At 39.5% G+C, this 19,520-nt stretch overlaps 1 protein-coding gene across 8 annotated transcripts in view; it reads right to left on the minus strand.

Moving 5' to 3' along the window:
* TOX (thymocyte selection associated high mobility group box) overlaps window positions 1-19,520 on the minus strand; it is a 347,867-nt gene that overhangs the window by 100,757 nt on the left and 227,590 nt on the right. The window lies entirely within an intron of this gene.

Consider the following 19,520-nt stretch of genomic DNA (forward strand, 5'->3'; position numbering starts at 1 on the left):
GGGCACAACAAATTGGCGCCCTTGAACAACTCCCCCAGTCCTCCTGTGCTCATGCTGTTTTGCAAGAAGGCGAAGATTTCCAAGCACTGTTCATGCTCTAGAAGCACTCTGCAATAGTGGAAAAGTGTTACTGATCCTAACATGCATATTTTGTTAGGGCCAAGTCTGGGCTTGGTTGCCCATGAGAGCTGCTGGGATCTGCGGGGTGCTGCAGTGCCAAACACAGCACTGTGCTGGCAATGCTGTGGTGCCAAACCCAGCACCGAAGCTCAGCTCTTAGCGGAGGTTAAGGGCACAAATGCACCCTTAACCCGGCTACTGGAATTGCGTGTCAGCGCGAGCTGCTTGCAGCTCACACTGACACAGAGATGGGCTTACAGAGCACCTGGGACAATACCCCAGTGCACTGCACTTGGTGCACTATGGGATACTGGAGGCCGGGATGAGTCCCTGCCTCAGAGCGATCATCAGATGGAAGGAGCTGATCTTGTGGGAGAATGCGCCACACTCCCACCAGTCTAAGAACACTCATTCGGGGGTGGGGGAAGGCAAGGTTTGCAAAGCATTTCCCCTACCCAACCAGTAGGTCATGAGAACTGCCTCAGTATGTCAGCCACTGATTAAATTATTCTGAGGATACCAGCACATATAAGATATACTATATATGAGAAATAGGGATATGACAGTATTCCCTGTCCCAGATGTTATTGATTACAACTGTCATCATCCTGCTGTGATGGCCTTTGGCTGAGGATTATGGGAGTTGTAGTCAACAACATCTGGGAATCCCTTTAATAGGGAACACTGGATAGGAGGCAACTTTTTCTCTTCAAAGTATGTAGGTAAGCTATGTATGCAATTTTCAGTTGTTAAATGCTAACAGATCAGCTATGACACCTTAAATGTAGTGCTCCAATTTAAACAATTTCTGAAAAGCAAGTGTTCTTCATACAAAATCTTATGCTTTTCTAATAAGATTCAATAGCACAGTAATAATTTTATGGTTAGTAAACAAAGCTATCTTCAGAAGAAATGTTATGAACATCTTTCCTACAGTAAAAAAATGATGACACAGCAAACTAGTGAGTGAAATCATTTCAGCTAGAAGAATTATTAGTAAAAACCTGTGGGATTCAGGTTTTTAATCTCCTTGTGACATCTTAAAAACGTATAACATAATAAATTATCTGTTTAAATTGAATATTTTATTTGCATTCTTCTCACTCTGTAGTATTGATCCACAACGTTTATAAAAATGTTGGTACTAAATTACAATAATACAATGATATTTGCTGCAGGTAACTCAGTTAAGGCTTGAAGTATTTAAAAAAATGTTCAAAATAAATCACATACAAAAATCCCATTAAAATACATGTTGAAGCTCTTCTCATGATCTGTGAGAAGAACTTCTGTCAGGTCTTTGGGGAGAGCGGGCAGCCCTGGGGCAATCGTCCTCCCACACGACTGCCAGCTCCATCATGGAGCCAGCAGGGGCTGCAGGGATTGGGGGTCGTGTGGCCCCCGGAAGTCCCAGGACGCCCCGTGCGAGTGCGCAGGGCATCCTGGAGAGACCCCCAAGCCCTGGAGGCTGCTTGTAGCCTCCCGGCGGGGATCTCATGTGTTGCCGCAGCGTGAGGACATGGCTCCCATGAGGACATGGCTCCCACATGGCTCCCATGGCAGCAGAAGACCAAGAGAAATTGGGCTAGGCTCCCTTAGCATGATTTCTCCCGGTCATGAGAATATTTATTTATTTATTCGATTTTTTTTATACCGCCCTTCCGAAATAGCTCAGGGCGGTTCGCTCAGGGCAGAATAAGTTCTTTATCATAAAATGGATATAAACAATCTCCAAGTCCAAAACACATATCTGAGTGAGAAATTGGACCTTCCAGGAGTTAAAGAGTATCATTTTTTGGTAAATTAACACTTTTATACATTTTCAGTCCTTGGCATAAGCTTTTTATAAACCTGCACACTTTCCAGACTAGCTGCTCAAGAGCAGCAAAATGCCTCTGTTCAGGCAAGTTGCATTCAAAACATAAACAGCAGGGTGAGCAGTCTCATTGAAACCAACAACCCGAAAAAACAGCAACTTTCTTACACTTGATATACAATGTCCTAGCTTTATATTCCAGCGATTAAATTCAAAACAAGGCACTGGAAATGTGAACGGCACCCTGCTATCCACGTAGGGCCTGCGGTGTCACAACACAGGAAGTGTGGAAGCACACTTGCGAGATATGACGTGACCCCGTTGCAGAGTCTAATCTGGAAAGCACCCTGTAGGTCATCTTGTACCTGTAGTTGCATAATTTTAAATGGTTACTATTAATAAATGTTTCCAGACTAAAGTATTGCAATGGGTAATGGCATCTGAAGTTTGTATTCTCCATTATTAGGTTACAGTTCAAGTTCCAGTCCCTCAGAAGTTAATTGTAACACTTAGTTAATGGGGACACCTAAGGACACCTAAGCACCTAAGTGATACACAAATACCGTATTTTACGGACTATAAGACGCTACGGACTATAAGACGCACCTTAATTTTAATCCAATTTTTCAGAGTTTTAACATATTAAACTGTTAAAACATATAAGGCGCACCTGAATTTTGGCGGATATTTTTCGAGGGAAAAAGTGAGTCTTATAGTCCATAAAATACGGTAGTTCAGGAACATAATGTATGAAAAACACTACTTTGCAGCAAAGTTTTTGAGAAATGTATATGGGTGGTTTTGTTTGATTTGAAAACCTGTCTAGATAAAGAATTATTACTCTTGCATGTGTGGTGCTTGGCTGTGGTGACATTATCAAGATGCCACAATCACTCATATATAAACCCTCATTATCTCAGTAATTACTTGACCAATTTTATTGTGCAAGGTGTTTTTGGAAAGATATTTTAACAAGCCACAAAATGTCATCATATGATTTCTGGTGGGTCCCCCCTCTGTTACATAACAAAAAAGAAGGGGGCAAGTTATTTTGAACACTTAACTTTGAACCAATTGATGGGGATCCTGACTTAGTCCAACTTAAATAGACCCACTGAAATAATGGGATTTTAGTTTAAGTAGAATGGCGATTTTTGGCCATTACCTCTTATTCTGCAGTTACCTGTGCCTCCCAAAACTATTTTCCTCAGGGTCCCCTAAACTTCAAGTATGTAGTTTTGAGAGGCAGAGGTAGAGAATAAGAAAATATTGCCGAAAATCATGAGCCCCTCTTGGTGCATTGGTCTGGATGCTGGCCAGTGCATTTGAAACAATATAAGTTGCAGTCATTCAGTTTTTCTCACAACACTAGAACCAGGGGTCATCCATTGAAACTGACCAGGAAATTTAGGACCAACAAAAGGAAGTATTTTTCCCCACATAGCACACAATTAGTCTATGGAATTATCTGTCGTGGGCCACTAGCTTGGCTCTAAAAGGGGTCTAGACAAATTTTCTAGACAAGTCCATCAGTGGCAAATGCAGTTCAATGTAAGGGTAAAGTGATACACATAGGGCAAAAAATATCAATTTCATATATACACTGAAGGCGTCTGAGCTGCCAGTGATTGCCCAGGAGAGGAATCTTGGGATTGTGGTGAACAGCTAACTGAAAATGTCAACTCAGTGCATAGCAGCTATGAAAAAGGCAAATTCCATTTTGAAGGCTAGAATCTATTCCAGGTTTAGAGGCACAGGATGCCTCTGAACATGAACTGTAGGGAAGCACAGACAGAGGGGGGCATGCCTAGAATTCCTGGTTGTGGTCTTTCCAGGAGCATCTGGTGGGCCACTGTGGGAAACAGAATGCTAGACTAGACAGTCCTTGGGCCTGATTCAGCAAGGTGGTTCTTATGTTCAGCATATATGGTTACATAATGCCCAAAGAGTGCTTTTGTGCGGTTTGTATCAGGCTATTGATTAAATAAGAATAATATTTCTATTTGTAGATTATATTCATGCATATTCTAGTTCAATTCTTAGTAGAAAGTTTCCCATAAGTCAATAATCAGCACTATGATTTAGTAGAAGCAGCTAAAACAAAACCTACCCACCAGATGTCAGTGAAATATATTTATACACATACACTCTTCCAGTGTCAATGAAAAGTTAATATGAACATGCTTTCAGCATTAAAGTAAAGAGTAGACAATGATGAATCGGTATAGCTGCTCCTGTACTTCAGGCTTTTATAGAGACTAATGTGCCATATAACTAAAAGTAAAATAAGATTTTTCTCATGTCCAACCTACAACTAATATCTGTGTTTGTCTTATTTATCTCCTCTTGGCTACTCTGTAAACTTTGTCCTCTCAAAGAAAAATATTTAAAGTTTACTTTCATTACTTCCTATTGTCAGTCTTAATTAGAAATAAGTAATGATATGCCTGATATAAGATTTTATTTCTTACTTCAAAGAAGCTACCTAGAATTGTGTGGTGTCTTTACTTTGAAGAATATGTATTTTATCACTTATTTTAGTACAACACATTAAAACCAAATATCTCCTGTAGCAAAACGATTCAAGTCTCTGGAACTCAAATAATTTTCTAATAAAAAATGCATGAGACAAAGAAATGCACTTTATGTTCCACAAGAAAAGGCAGTTTCAACAGGCTAATGCTCAGAAAAAATTCATTTTATCAACCAGCCATTTCATTCTGTGGTGCTGTTACAAGTTCCTTCCAGTTGCTAGGCAACCATAATTCATAGTACCTTTTAATGGATACTCTGCTTCTGCTGAGAACATTAAGGTGAAGAGAATAAATGCCTTGGGTGAATCTTGAAATCTTTCATTATGCATGTCATTCTATTTTTGTAATGCTATAATGCTGAAATGTTTCTGTGGCAGGCAACTGAGTTGTGGTAATTGCATATTCCACTCATATATGTTTTGTAAGCAGAGCAGCACGTACTTGTCTAAAATGAGTTATTTCAAACATGATTGAAATAGGACTTTTCTACTACTAAAGGTAGTAAATAAGCCCAAAAGGGGGAGAACAGGCCTAGAATATGTCTTCAAATTTCCAGCAAGGATCTTATAGTATAAGTTGGAAGCAATCATACAGTTTTAGGATTTATTAAAAGGAAGTATGAAATGTGGCATGCAAACACAAGATTATTCTAGCCAATTATTTTGTCTACTTGTGTCTTATCCTTTCCTGGCCTAGTTCAACACAACAAATGATATGGCAATCTAGAAATCAATTAAATATCCATCTCAGCGTCAAAACAGAGCCAATGAAGTCTACTCAATACAAAGGACAGAATTCAAAGATCGACTCAATTACTTCTGTGAAAGCAAGGGTACTGTAGACTTGAGTTTCTTGAACACCATCCTTTCCCCACACTTCTGCATGGCTTACGAATATGGTGGGGTTGGGGAGAATTGAGTGAATACAAGTTCTTTTGCAAACCTAAAATAGCTCTTGGGATTGTGGCCAAATAATATGGTTTAACTGGATACTGGAGCACATTGAAAGAGAATGAGAATGTGTTACCTCAGATATATTTGAGGTTCTGATTTGCACTTTTAAAGTTGGCAGTACTGATGGCTATGGACATATTAGGAATCAAGTCAATAGGCACAGTCAATATGAGCTATAGTTTCACAGTGTGCTTCAGTGGACGGAATAATTATTTGGACCTGTGGCATGCCATTTCAAATCCCGTTACAACCAAGAGCTAATGGACTGCTTTTGAGCAAGCTTCTGATATACTACCAGGTATTATTTAACCCATGGTGAAAGTAAAACCAAATCATTGATTTCAATTGGCTCATCATATTTTAAATATGGAAAAAGTAAAATTATTAAGATGCTCATCTTGCCATGCATAGCAATAAGATTCCAGAGTGTGCTTTAAATGAAACTTAAAATAGTGAATCTCCCAGAGTGGATGGTTGGGAAATCTGTTTCTCATCTTCTGCTCTCCATCTGTACAAGGGAATCAGAATATGCTTATCTGAAATTGCTAAACAAAATCAATGAATCCAATGTCAATTAATCCAAAATCAAAATGAATCCAAAACCAATACAATCCAAACACTTATTCCTAGAGGCTGAAGATAGCTTTGGGCTTGTGCTTTTTGAACACCTAATGAAAACAGAGAGAAAGAAGAAGAAAACCATGGAAACTGAGACTGGAGAAGAGAGACTAAGTACAGGTGGACCTCACTATACACGGTACCCCTATTCGAGTTCCATATATCCATGGTCAAAAAATAGGCACCTGACCTCGGCATACGTGGGTACATAAAGGGTTAATACCCATGTATCTGCAGTTCCTAGGTGGCCAGAAGTGACCTCTGAGGGAAACGATAATGAGGTAACCTGTATGTTATGGATATCTGAGATAGCACTGAATGCTGAGTGAGCAGTGGAAGTTGGCTGACATAAGTCTACTTAAACTTAAGCCAGAAACAAATATGGAAAAGCAAGCAAATATTGCCAGCTCCATGGATGAAATAAGGGCCCACTTTACTCAGTCTGTTAAATTGTTTGAGTATTGTTCCCTGAAGAACCAGAGTTAGGAAATAAAGGTAAGTAAAACGGAAGCACGTATTAGAATACTTGTGATATTAAGCTGTCATTCAGCTTAATGTAATTCTAGTCAGGAGCACTACAGAAGAGTTTCTTCTATACACCGTACTCTTTATCATCAGCTAGTCTAAATCCATCTGCAGCTCTCTCTCTCTCTCTCTCTGGAGAGAGGAGTCAGAAGTCTAAGCTATATCATGAAATGTTTGGACTACAAGACACACTAGTGTGTGTCATTTTACACACACACACACACACACACACACACACACACACACACACACACACACACACCCCTATAATTATTATCTTTGTGTGCATTTTCAATTGTGATCCACTTTGGGAGTCAATTCTGGCTGAACAGAGAGTGCACTTGAGTAGACCCCAAAATGTTAACTATTTCCCTTCATTCTAAACAGATATGACACAAAGAAGAGGTCAGAAAACTGCTAAGTGCTAATCCACGTAAAAAGATAACAGAGACCTATCCAGGGATAGGCACATGTGGATGTGGGTGTGTCATGAGGTGCATTTGCACCCTGTAGCAAATGTAGCAAAATGTACAGTAGACTGTTCATGCCATTGATGTTCTGACCCTTTAATACAGTTATGTTCTTCCTCTCACCCAGTGTGGGGCTAGAACTCCACTACATGTTATAGTGGCATCAGCCTAGCTTGTACTACAAAACTGGCTGGCATGCAAGGCCACTGCTAGGCTTGATCACATGGTTACTCTACAGCTCCATATTTCAGGGCAATAGTAATTTTCAAAGTAAAAAAAAACCCTAGCAAAATGTAAAATGTCACAAGCATTTAATGACATTTCTGTGCAACCAAATAAAACAGATGCAATCCATACAGCTCAGCAGTGGTATGGTTGAGGCTTACACATTATGTTACATCATACAATTTTAAATATTCAGTGCTAAGTTCTGAACATTTAAAACTGCTACTGACACCTGTGCTTGCCTATGTTTCAAGACAATCTATATAATCTTGCACCAAGGCAACAACACTGGCTAAACTGGAGTATTAAGAACATTACACTGGTTTTCACTGGGCCATTCCAGCATAAGCAGAATAGAATTTGTGCTTATTTACTCAAAATACCCACTTTAAATCTTTCTTTCCATTCTTTGCTGTGTTAGATATTTTAATGCTTATCCATTTGTTTTTATTTTCATGGTCAGCAATATGCTAAAAAAATCTGGCACCCATACTTACTCTCTTTAAATAATTTCATGTTTTTGCTAACTAAAAAAATGAGAAGTCTGCCATCCACTTCCTGGACCCTTAAACCATATCTATAGAGAATAGTTTTGTGTACTCTTGAAGGAAGAATACTGAGCTACAGTTTAATACAGCTTTTCTATCCAGGAAAAGCTATCCAGGAGGAGCAGGCATATAAAGGGGATACCATCAAAAGCTGCAAAGACCTTGCTGTTAACAACAATGTCTTTCAGAATTAAGCTCTCTACACTTCTGGAATGCTCTTCTTATAATATACACTGTCCTTTTCTAAATGATATTGAATTATTTCCTGACTTGAGTCTGAAGTTGAACTCCCACCCCCCACCCTTTAACACCACCCCAATAATAAAGTGAAACTGAGTGGTCTTCAGTGAAACAAACAAATTTAATAGCAAATCTATCTATCATATTTGTATAACACCCAAAATGCAAGTCTCTGCGCGGTTTACAACAACACAATAAAAACAAGTAAAAGGGTTAAACCATCACAACAATTTAAAACTTAAAACAATGTTAAAACTATTAAAAATAATCAAACTATTGAAACTGTATCTAATTAAAAGTCTGGGTGAACAAATGTGCCTTTTAAAAAGTTGTAGGAGATGGGGAGGCTCTAATTTCAGCAGGGAGCATGTTCCAAAGCCTCAGGGCAGCAATGGAGAAGGCCTGTCCCCAAGTAGCTGCCAGATGAGCCAGTGGCAACTGCAGTTCAACCTCTCCTGATGACCTCAATGGGCGGTGTGGTTCATAGCAAAGATGACGTTCTCTTAAATACGTTCTTAAATACATAAATTGGAACAGAACCTACCATTTGCAAAATAAATCTAGATCTTTAATTCTATATGAAGATAATTAAACATTTCATTTTGTTTGTTTTGCATGTTTCAGTGTTTCAGGGGCTGAAAGGATTTGATGTAGGCAAGCTACATTTTCAAGTGCATTGTGAGGCAGAGAGAGTGGATGCTCAGTACCATTTATCAAAGAACGAAAAGAGCAGCAGAGACCCAACCAGTGGAAGGTCACAGCCAATAACATTTCTGCAAATAGAATGGGGCTGCAGAAACATCAAATGCAAATTACTGTTTGCAGGAGAATTTTAATGGTGTTCAACGTCACATTATAAAATGTTTAATTGTAACCCCTTTTTAATAACACCATCTGATTAAATGAAAAGATGCCCTGCTGATGGCAATTACAATCTGTCAAATACCATATTTATTTACAGTTTGGTTCCTAAAGCTGCAAGATAAAAAGGGAACTCTCTTCAGCTTGTCAATAAACTATAATTATTGTGTATCCTTCTGTCAGTTGCTACATAAAACTTTTGGTCCTAAAATGGATCTAATTATATCTACAGCAACAATTTTATAAATGCTTGGATTCTCTTTTCCAAACCTCTATGAAATCTCTGTTAAGAAGAGCACACAAAACATCTTTTATTAACATCAATATTTTTTTAAATTTAATTTGCTTATGCATTTTTAGAACAGAATAGGTGTCCTTTCAATAAAAATCCATCATTTTGCAAATCCAAATCTCTTGTCTAACTCTGCTGCTTGAACAACACCAATTTTATTCAGTCACAGCTCTGGTTCAATGTCAAGTTAATCCACTGATCCATCATTTTAAAGTTAATGCATGTAATTTTGGGGAGGTGGTTTTGTCTTTTAGAGTTTTATGGGTTCAGTTTTTAGGTTTTCTGTTACTTTTTCTATGTGAGCTGTTATAAGGAGGGGCAGGGATTTTCTTTTCCCATAATATTTTTGCGATGGTAGGAAATCTTGGATACAGAACTTGCGGCCACAATTGGAACAAGGGTATTCATTGCATGCAGGGAATGCCTTTTGCATATTTTGATGGTTTCAGTAGCATCTTCACACAGACATTAAGCCTAAATATGTATATTCGTATTCTTGCATATTTCCCATTAACCTCATGCCTGAAAGCTCCTTCAGGTAGGAACTTATATTCTTGTGTATGTTATTCAGGAAAAGCCCATGAACATCAGCATCAATATTTATTTAGCTTGGTTTGTGTCTGGTTGTACCAGTGACATCAATAAAGCCGAAATACTGACACTCACAGGGTCAGCACAGATGTAAGAAGAAACCATGGTTTCCTTTTACATCAACATGGTTTCTAATTCCCGGGCGATAACATCCCCATGTCTTGTTGACTTACTCTCATCCCCATCCTGGATTATCCAAACTACAGATCCACAATTCATGCAAAGCTGAAAACTGTTTAATTCTAGCCTACATACCAGGATGTGAAGTCAGAGTTTGAAGTTAGTTTTGTCTTCTAGTTTGGAAGTTAGAATTGAACTGCAGTTCCTAGCTTTGCACAAACGATGGTTTAAATAAACCAGGATGTTTAATTAATGGCTCTGCAATGGAGGAAGGAAAGAAGAATGTGCAGGCTCAGAAGACACTGCATTTATGTAGTAAGAAACCTATTACATCCGAGCTGGCCCACAGCACAGTGTAAAAGGGTTACCAGGACATGACCCAAGCTAGGAACAGAAGATGAGAGGTCTGGGTGTTAGTAGTATGAGGTTGTACTTGCATTTATAGTATGATAAACTCAGCAGTACCAACAGAATGAATACTAGAAACATGCAGCCAGTCCTTCGGCTGGTAAATATCCCACACATCTAATCAGCTTGATTGCATGCGCAGTACTCGTAAGTAATTCCCAAGTAAATGTGGTTACTCCCTGTAATTGTGAATAGGATTGTAGCCTAAGTTATTTACTTTGCAGTTATCCTACACTTTTGAAGGGAAAAGAAACAGCCACTGATGCTCCTGCCTCATGTTCCATACAGAAGGGAAAAGAAACAGCTGTCACCACACTTCCATCATTCTGCCCAATCCTCAGACACTGCAGTTATCTTTGCAAAAAGGCCATTTGTCATTTGGTGCACCAGAAGCAAAGATACTTCCTCAGGCCGTTCTCTGAGAGCTGGCTGGATTGATGGGAGGGAGACAGCAGTACCAGCTTCTCCCTTTCCCTTCTTCAGAGAGTGAGAGGCTGATGAAGGTCATGATGCCATGATGCAGTTATATGGGAGTAATCTTCACAGAACTCAACAGGACATACTTTTGAGTAAATATAATTGGAATGTGCTATAATCAAATGTCTCTCTCAAACACCTCCTCCCAGCCTGATGTACTGAACTGTTTTCTGGAGGCTTCACTGCCACAAGCACATTACAATAGAGAAGGGACTATAGAATAATATAGAATTAGTATAGAAAAGAAACTAACCACAGAAAAGCTACTTTTGCAACAAGGTATACAGACTGTTGACACTTTGAGGCTGTTCTCATGAGCAGTCAATACCTAGGGCATGGGCAGCTAAGCCCAGGCTTGGGTGCCTGTGAGAACTGGTGGGAGGCTGGCAGTCAGGTGGCTGCCACCGGCACCGCAGTAGCAAACTCGCCTACAGAGCCCGCCAGTTAGCCAAGGTTGAGGGCACGAGCGTGCCCTTACCTCAGGCTAACTGCGCATGTGCGAGCACTGGCTGATCCCAGCCGGCACTGAAACAGGAGCAAGCTCCCGGCCATCACCAGGGGGATCGCCACAATGCACTGTGCACTGCATTGAGGGATTTCTGCAGGTTGGGACCATTTATCTCAACCCGCACACCTCCGCGCTGCCTGAGGCAGAAGCGGACAATCTGGGTGTGCAATCCACACACCCTGATCTGCCCAGACCCAGCAGTTGGATTGTCTGTGGAGAAGGCAAGCTTCTGCTGCCCAACCTCAAGCCTTCTCACATGATTGTGAGAGAGGGCCCTTTTTATTAAAAGGTCAAGCAGTTCCACTGCATGAGCCTAAAGAATCTTTTTATTATTTATTCATTCAATGTCTATCCTACTATATGCTTTTTTAAAAAGCTTCAGGACAGCTAAAACGGTATAATGCAATTAAAAGAATACAACAAAATCAATTAGCAGAGACCATTACAAATACAGAACAGAAATAGATTTCAATAGAATATCACTTGAAAAAAATTCCTATCTACTCAAATGCTGACTAGAACAAAAGGCCTTAATTGCCTCACTATAAACAAAAATTGAGTGGGTTTGCCAAAATCGTTCTATATTTCTCAACACCAGTACTGAGAATGTCTTACCTTTTTCTAATAAATCTAGTATTCATCACAGAGCCTTTCCAAATAATGACCAACATCTGAACTAGTGCTGTGCTTCTGGAAAAAAGATTTTTCTTTATGTAAGAGAAGAGGGGAGATTTTTTTTGAAATCCTGCCTTCAACATGAAACTGCCCTTAACTCCCGAAAATATATCCCTGAAACACAGGGGGAAGCGGGAAGCAAAATCACCAAAATTCACCCATCCTCATTTCATGGCCAAAAAAAAGGAAAGGAAAAAAAGTGCTTTTCTGCAAGCATGATATTCGTTCGGATTTGTTTCCCCAGACAATGTTGTACAGCCATGACTGAGGGGCTTACCTTTCCTGAAGATCTGGTGTTCCCCACAGAAAGCTGCTGCTCAAAAGGTAACCACAGTGGCAGTAATTCAAATCACTGCCTTTCTCTCCATCTTCTTGCCCTAGACTGCACCAGGGCAAGAAGTAACATCATGACATTGCATCCTTTCCTCCAAATCATTAAAAGTGGGGGTTGTGCACTGTAACTATAGGATGCCTAAGAACGAGGAGCCTCTGGGGACATGGCACTATGTTTGGAAATAGTACTTTGGTGCTGAGAGGATAACAAGTGGATTTTTTACTTGTTTAAAAAAGAGTGGGAGAAGGTTAAGATTGCAAGGGGATCAGTTACCACAGAACTATTCTCCATAGTGAGGTCTGTGGTATTAGAAATGGAAGAAAGATCTATATTTTAAAACTTTGCAAAACACTTTCAAGACCCAATGGTTGAACAGTGGGATATCCATGTAACAAAAACAAATGAAATTATATATAGAGGGATGTACTGGTTTTTTAGGAGACAAGAAGAAGAATTTGGTAGTAAAGATATATAGGTGCCAATTTTATAAAGATTTCCCAAAACAGGGAGTTCAAAAGTCAATGGCTCACAAACTGTGCAATACAATACAAACTGTGCAATACAGCACAACCCATGCTGCTGCATTTGTGTAAAGAACAAGGCCAGAGTCGCACAGCAGGGAACAGTTAAGTGCACTGCATTTGTACAAATATACAAAAAAGCAGAGCTGCCCTGCTGAGCCAATGTTTACTCAGGTGCAGCAGTGTGGGTGGTGCCCCAACTGCTTGTGCTGCATTGAACAGCATGCGAACCCATGCACTTTAGAAAGAGATCCAGTGCTAGCCACAATTGGTGATGCATCTGCCATTCTATCCCCCCCCCCCAGTCACCTCTTAATTTTGTGCAAGTTGTCAAATTTTTGGTCCAAGTCACACAAGCTTGTTAACATGTGACCAGTGTTCCCTCTAACAAGGATTCCCAGATGTTGTTGACTACAACTCCCATAACCCCCAAGCAAAAACCATTGCAGCTGGGGATTCTGAGAGCTGTAGTCAACAACATCTGGGAATCCATGTTAGAGGGAACACTGGTCCCTGTGCCAAGTTCAGCTTCTGGCAACATGCACAGAGTGCCAATGAGTCATACTAAATTCTCAGAGTCCTGGTTTTCAAAATATTACTGAAACTAATCAGGCATTTGTAGTATTTGACAAAAACCAACACAACTCAGCTCACACTGATTGCACCCAGAAAGCCCACTGCACATGCTGCCTGAACTAAAGAGTATATTGCACTCCAGAGCCACACTGACAGAGCCATGTGACCTGGCCTATAGATTCTTCCTGTTAAATTTTGTTATACCTTTAATAATCAGGTATAATCAGGTTCCAATAATCTGGCAGCTGGGATGAGTCATGTCTCAAATGTATAGCACATGCTTTGAATGTCATTTTCTACCTCTGGCATCTCCACTTCAATGATTTCAGGAAGCAGGACTGAGAAAGACTTGGTACTTTGGCCATATTCGGGTATTATGTTATACAGGCATACAGGTATGGTACACAAGTACCTGTTTTTGTGTGAATGACTGCATATGCATTTCATTTGACAGGCACTCTCAAATGCTGGGTACATATAAGGTGTGCACTGCTACTGCTGTACGTGCATTGAACATGATGTGTGAATAGGGCCTTAGAGATAAATATTTTTATATCAAATTGCCAGATTAAAAATTTGAACAGGCTCTTGAAGTGTCACAGACAACAAAGTGTAAGGATTACTGAACTTAGTAGACCAATGGTCAGACTGTAAGGCAGCTTCAAAGAACTGTCTGTGCAAGAGTTTTTTTCTGGATTGTGATCATCTCAGCTTTTAACCTTCTCTTCCTGTCTGTATGTCAAAAATAACTCTCTGATAAAATGGAAATAGAGATGACAGCATGACTGAGAAACTAAATAAAACGTTCCAGGTCTTTATCTTGTAAGATATTGCAAGCCAACATATATCCACTAAAGAAAATGAATTGAAACAACTCTCAGTTTTCAGATACCGAAAACTGCTGGGTTTGCAATTCAGCCATGTCCATACTGACTACCACAAAAATAAAATAAATAAATAAAAACTTTGCATGTCAGGATTAAATTTTCATAAAGTCACAGATTTTTCAAGAAATCATTGGCTTTTTTTTTTAAAGCCAAGAATTTTTCAAAAGATTCTTCTTATAGTTTCTGATGTTGGTTTGTATGTAATCAGCAGAGTTTTTATCTTTCTCAGTACCAGTTTTCCTTAATGTGTAAAAATGTATTCTCTCTCCAACCCTACCTTCAGCCTCAAGCTTTAGAATTTGATTCTAATATGGTATGAAGGTTCTTTAACTGTAGAAAGAACTATTAAAGGCCATCACATATTTGAATTCAGTGGCCAACATGACCCGTAGTACTGGCACCGGAATGCTCCATGCATGGACTGCTGCGGACTTGCAGGCAGCCCTGATGCTGTTCAGAATGACTGGTTCCATAAACTCTGCTGACTACATACAAACCAAGTCCATATGTAAACTGTTTTTAAGTCAAACAACCAAAAATACTGTTGTACTTACACACAACAGCTATTACATAAGACTTACTAGCAACCACTAGTTACAGAAATATACATCCCAGTTTCATGTTACATGATACTGAAACAAAAAACAGAGTTAGTGTTCCATTTCCTCCTCAGTTTTGTAAAAGTTATTTTCTCTCCCTTGCTATATAAATCAAACTTGATTTCACTGGCTTGATCTAAATCTTTATATGTTCCTAATTATGGAATATATATTATAATAATAATTTATTGCTATTATTATATATAACAAGAATAATCTCTTGTTATATAAATACACAAAGCCCTTATAACATTTTATTGTAAGCCAATGTAATAATATATAACATTTGTGTAATTAGACAACATGATCAACCCTTTGGTGTCCTAAAGATTTCTTTTCTCTCATATTGCATTATGTAAAATAATGTAGAATTTTGAAAATATTGCAGAAATAGCAACAATGGTCTATAATTTCATTTTCTGCTTAGCTTTGCATTATGCAAGATACCAATAGTCTTCTCCATAATGGAAATATAATAGAAATACTGTTGTAATGCATTTTAATTCACTGATGTGCTTTCTGCAGTTCCTACAGACCTAAAGAAACATTTCAGTTTAGTTTCATGTGTCCTGCATTCTACCTACTGATGTGATCATTGTCAAAATACTTGTTCAGTAGCCTTTAGAATTCAAAATGTACTTTGAATGTATGCTAAGCTAGATAATAAACCCTCATTATGCCAGCTTTTGTTGCTAGTACAAAAAAAGAACATTTGGGAAATAAATCCATCACTTTTAGTGCCTTTTAGTGTCTTTTTCCACTTTAAACTTCACAATTTTGAATGTAAAGCATTCACAGAACATGAAATTCATCTTATTTTTCCTTCTAGTCTTCCCAAAATATGGTATAATGTTTAAAATAGATGTATTCTATTGTAATTGCCATGCAGAAAACAGACCTCTAAAGTAACATAAATGTTCTTTGCATAAAAATTTAATCTTGGTTTCTTACTTGTTATCTTATCTCAGTACAATCCAGTAAGTGCTATATTGCATTGCTCTGGACTGATGAGCTACACAATGGCTCATGAAACAGGAGATCAAATGGGTTCAGGCTGTGGCAGAACAAGTTGTGCTGAGGCAATGATTCAAGCATATATTGTGATGCTGAGGAATAATCTCACATGGGAGAAAATACTTTGTGAGACTGATGGGAGGGGCTTCTGTTAAAAAGGTCAGATAAACTGAACATAAGGAACTGGGAGAAGAGGAAAAAAGTTCTATTGCAGGTTCATGAAGGGTTACGAGGAAGCAAGTAGCAGCTACATTGGGGCTAAAATATCCACACAGACTCAGTTGCTGGCAGCTGACCACTTCTCTTGATTTTTGTATTCCTGCTCACCAGCTGCTGCCTGCCAACTCCATGTTCGTGCTATGCCCTAATGCAGACCTGCTCAACTTAGGCCCCCCAGCTGTGTTTGGACTACAACTCCCATAAACCCCAGCCACAGGGGCTAGTAGCCAGGGATTATGGGAGTTGTAGGCCAACATCTGCAGGAGGGCCGAAGTTGAGCAGACCTGCCCTAATGGGAAAAAAGATTGCTTAAGTAATATATGGAAGATTCTGTGAGGCTTCTTTTCCTATAGTACTTCTAGTGGAATCAACTATGAAGAAGCTACAGAAGAAATAGCTCCTCTGTGAGAAGAGGGGAGCAGAGAAGAAAGGACTACAGGAGAACCCTGTTATCCACAAGGGTTCAGTTCAATGAGGGGGGGGTGTGGGTAGTGAAACCATGGATAAGAGGGCATTAGGGCAATGTGAAATGGGGCGGCTAGGTTCCCGAGGCAGCTAAAAATGGGAGGGGAAAGAATGAAAATAGGACCCAAAAATGGACTGAAAATAGGGAAAATTGGGTGGGGGGAGTGCTCTACCATGTGTGTCCCTAGCTGTGTGACCCTAGCTGTCCAGTAATGCCCCCCAAAAGTTAAAAAATGAATTTTTCCATGAAAAAGCATGATTTCTTCTTTTCACAAAAAGGAGGCACAAAATGGCTCCTGTCCTCAAAATGGCGGGTGGAAATGAACCCAGAGGTCTTTTCTGCCCATCCCAACCCACAGATACATGAGTCTTAACCCTTTAAATGCCTAATTTCCTCACGTATACAAAGGTTAGGTGGCAATTAGCTGACTGCACATATGTGAAACCGCAGATGCTGGGTCCACGATTAACGAGATTCTCCTGTATATCAGTAACTGCAGCTTGCACTTTGTGGGTTGGGCATTGAAGGATAGCACACGGCTTCACAAGGTTAATCCCAACCTGGGGGCCTCCAGATATTGCTGAACAACTCCCATCATCCCCAGCTACAATAAATGGATTCTAATCTGGCCAGGATTCTGGCTTATAAGTTAGAACAGAGACTGTGGCCTTAGCTCAGTCTTAGTTCTCTGAGCAGTGTAAGGGAAAGGATCTGTTAAATAGACACATTACATTAAAATAACATCGAATTGCACTTCTAGTGGCGAAGCCTCACTATGAGCAGGCCCCTTGCAGCATGCTGTGCATTATACTTCCTTTCTGCTCTTGTTATACAATGCAAATAGAACACAGGACCGTCAAAATAATAAGTTCTAGATGTTCTCAAATGAAACTAAATTTAATCCTGAGACATTCACAGATCTAAATCTTTCAAGTTTATGTAAAGGTAATTAATATTTCACATACAGATAGTTGGATCATCAGAACAAAATGCATGGGGGAAATGTCAAATATACCTCTTTAAATCTGAGTTATGTAGGGTCATGCAAAGAGCCATGATTCGAACTGAACTGCCTCAGAGTTTCAAATGGCTCCCAATTCAAATTGGTGCTTCTGGTGGCTATTCTAACTTGACACAGCCTGATTCAGAGGACCAAAGTGGTCACTCAAAACAACACTCCCCTGCTGTACATGCTGGGCATGGAAAGAGGAAGGGAGACATCCTCCCTTTTAACTTGTATTGCTTCTGGTGATGTGGGAGCAGTGTCTTCCTTGGCTTCATTCCTGAAAAGGACTCCTGGAAGAGTACTTTGTCTTTTTCCCTGACTGCATTCCTGGGAATGGCTCCAGCTCCTAAAAAGATCAGTTTCCTAAAAGAACTTGTGCCTTTACCAGGAGTGCAGAGATGAAAAAAGAAAGAAGTACCTCTTCCAGAAGGCCTTTTAAAAAGTGAATCATGGAAAACACTGCTTTCTTGCTACTGGGAGCACAGAATATTAAGACAAATTAAATCTTTCTTCCTGTTTTAGCATCCAGACGGGGGAAAGGAATCAGGCCCAAGCAAGGCTGAACTGAAATGGTCCAATTTGGCCTGAATTCAACAGCATCTTCATTTAGACCAAACTGGGCTGAATAAACTAGAGCTTTGATTTGGCCTTTGAAGCATCAGACCTATACTAAGATTTAAAAATATATATGTAAAGCTCTATTATTACACTCTCTCTCTCTCTCTCTCTCTCCTTCTTAAATAAAAAACCCCCTCATTCAGGACTCATTCAACAACATGTTCCTTCATATTTTCCCCAAACTCTTGAGCTATGAGATTCAGTTTCTCTTTCTCTGTTTAAAACCCCATTAAAAACCCCAAAGAAGCTTGGCCACTTGGCCTTTATCTCCTTTTCCTCGCTCCAGTTGCTCAGTGCAATAATCTACAAACTCTCATAGTTCTTTTGTTACTATTCCTTTGCAAGAATCAGATATGAAAGTGCGGTACTTAAGAGAACACTCAGCTTCCAAAATCTAACCTTAGTACAGAAAAGGTCAAGTCATTGAAGCACTGCTGGAGCACTTTCCTGAAGTGTTAAATACTACCATACCTTCTTCAGGTACTTTTGTAGCAATTGTTAGGTCCTGTTATAACATTCAGATCACTTTCCTTTATTTAAAGATGAGGTAATTTATTCTTCAGCTAAGCAAGTTGAAGTAGTTCCGAGAATTACCAAAAATAACTTTCATCCCAAAAGAACAGAATGTCTGTGGTCAAGCTCTGACATCCAAGAAGAATATAAAACTCAATGGACCATCTGATCCACAAATGTTTTCCAACAGTCCAAGATCCACAGAAATGAACAGCATATACAAGATATTTTTTAAGCAAGAAAAAGCAGTACTACTGTGAAAGAAGGAAAAGGTCTGTGTAACCTTTCCCAAATGTACAACTGTGATCAAGAGTCTTGTCCTAAGGTAATACAGAGCAAAATAGCAGATTAGGACCATACTTTGACAGTTGAAACTTGCTTTGTAATGAATGTAGGTTTCCTCTAAACAACAGATGTCACCAAAATTCATACTAACCTGTTTCAGAGTACAGCCTTTCCAGCCTGTAGTGCTTGCTGACCTTATGAGTTCAGAGCCATTCCTATTAAAAGTTCTTTTTGGCTTAGATTGTCATCTAAACTAGTTCACTTCTGTGGTCTCATGGTTTTCCAGCTACCACGGTGCCAAGTCTAGCAAACATTACTGAGATGCCCAACACCATACTCTTTATGTCAGGTTACCAGGAACTACATGACCTAGGAATCCTTCTGTCTGCAATACTGGTGATGGAAGAGGCTCCCAGCAACATCTCTGTGCTGCTGCTGCTGCTCCACCACCAGCTAAGTTTACAAAAGGATCATGACATGGTTTTTGGTTGAGGAAAAACA

This window comes from Hemicordylus capensis, chromosome 4 (assembly GCF_027244095.1).
Source record: "Hemicordylus capensis ecotype Gifberg chromosome 4, rHemCap1.1.pri, whole genome shotgun sequence".
NCBI classification, from domain to species: domain Eukaryota; kingdom Metazoa; phylum Chordata; class Lepidosauria; order Squamata; family Cordylidae; genus Hemicordylus; species Hemicordylus capensis.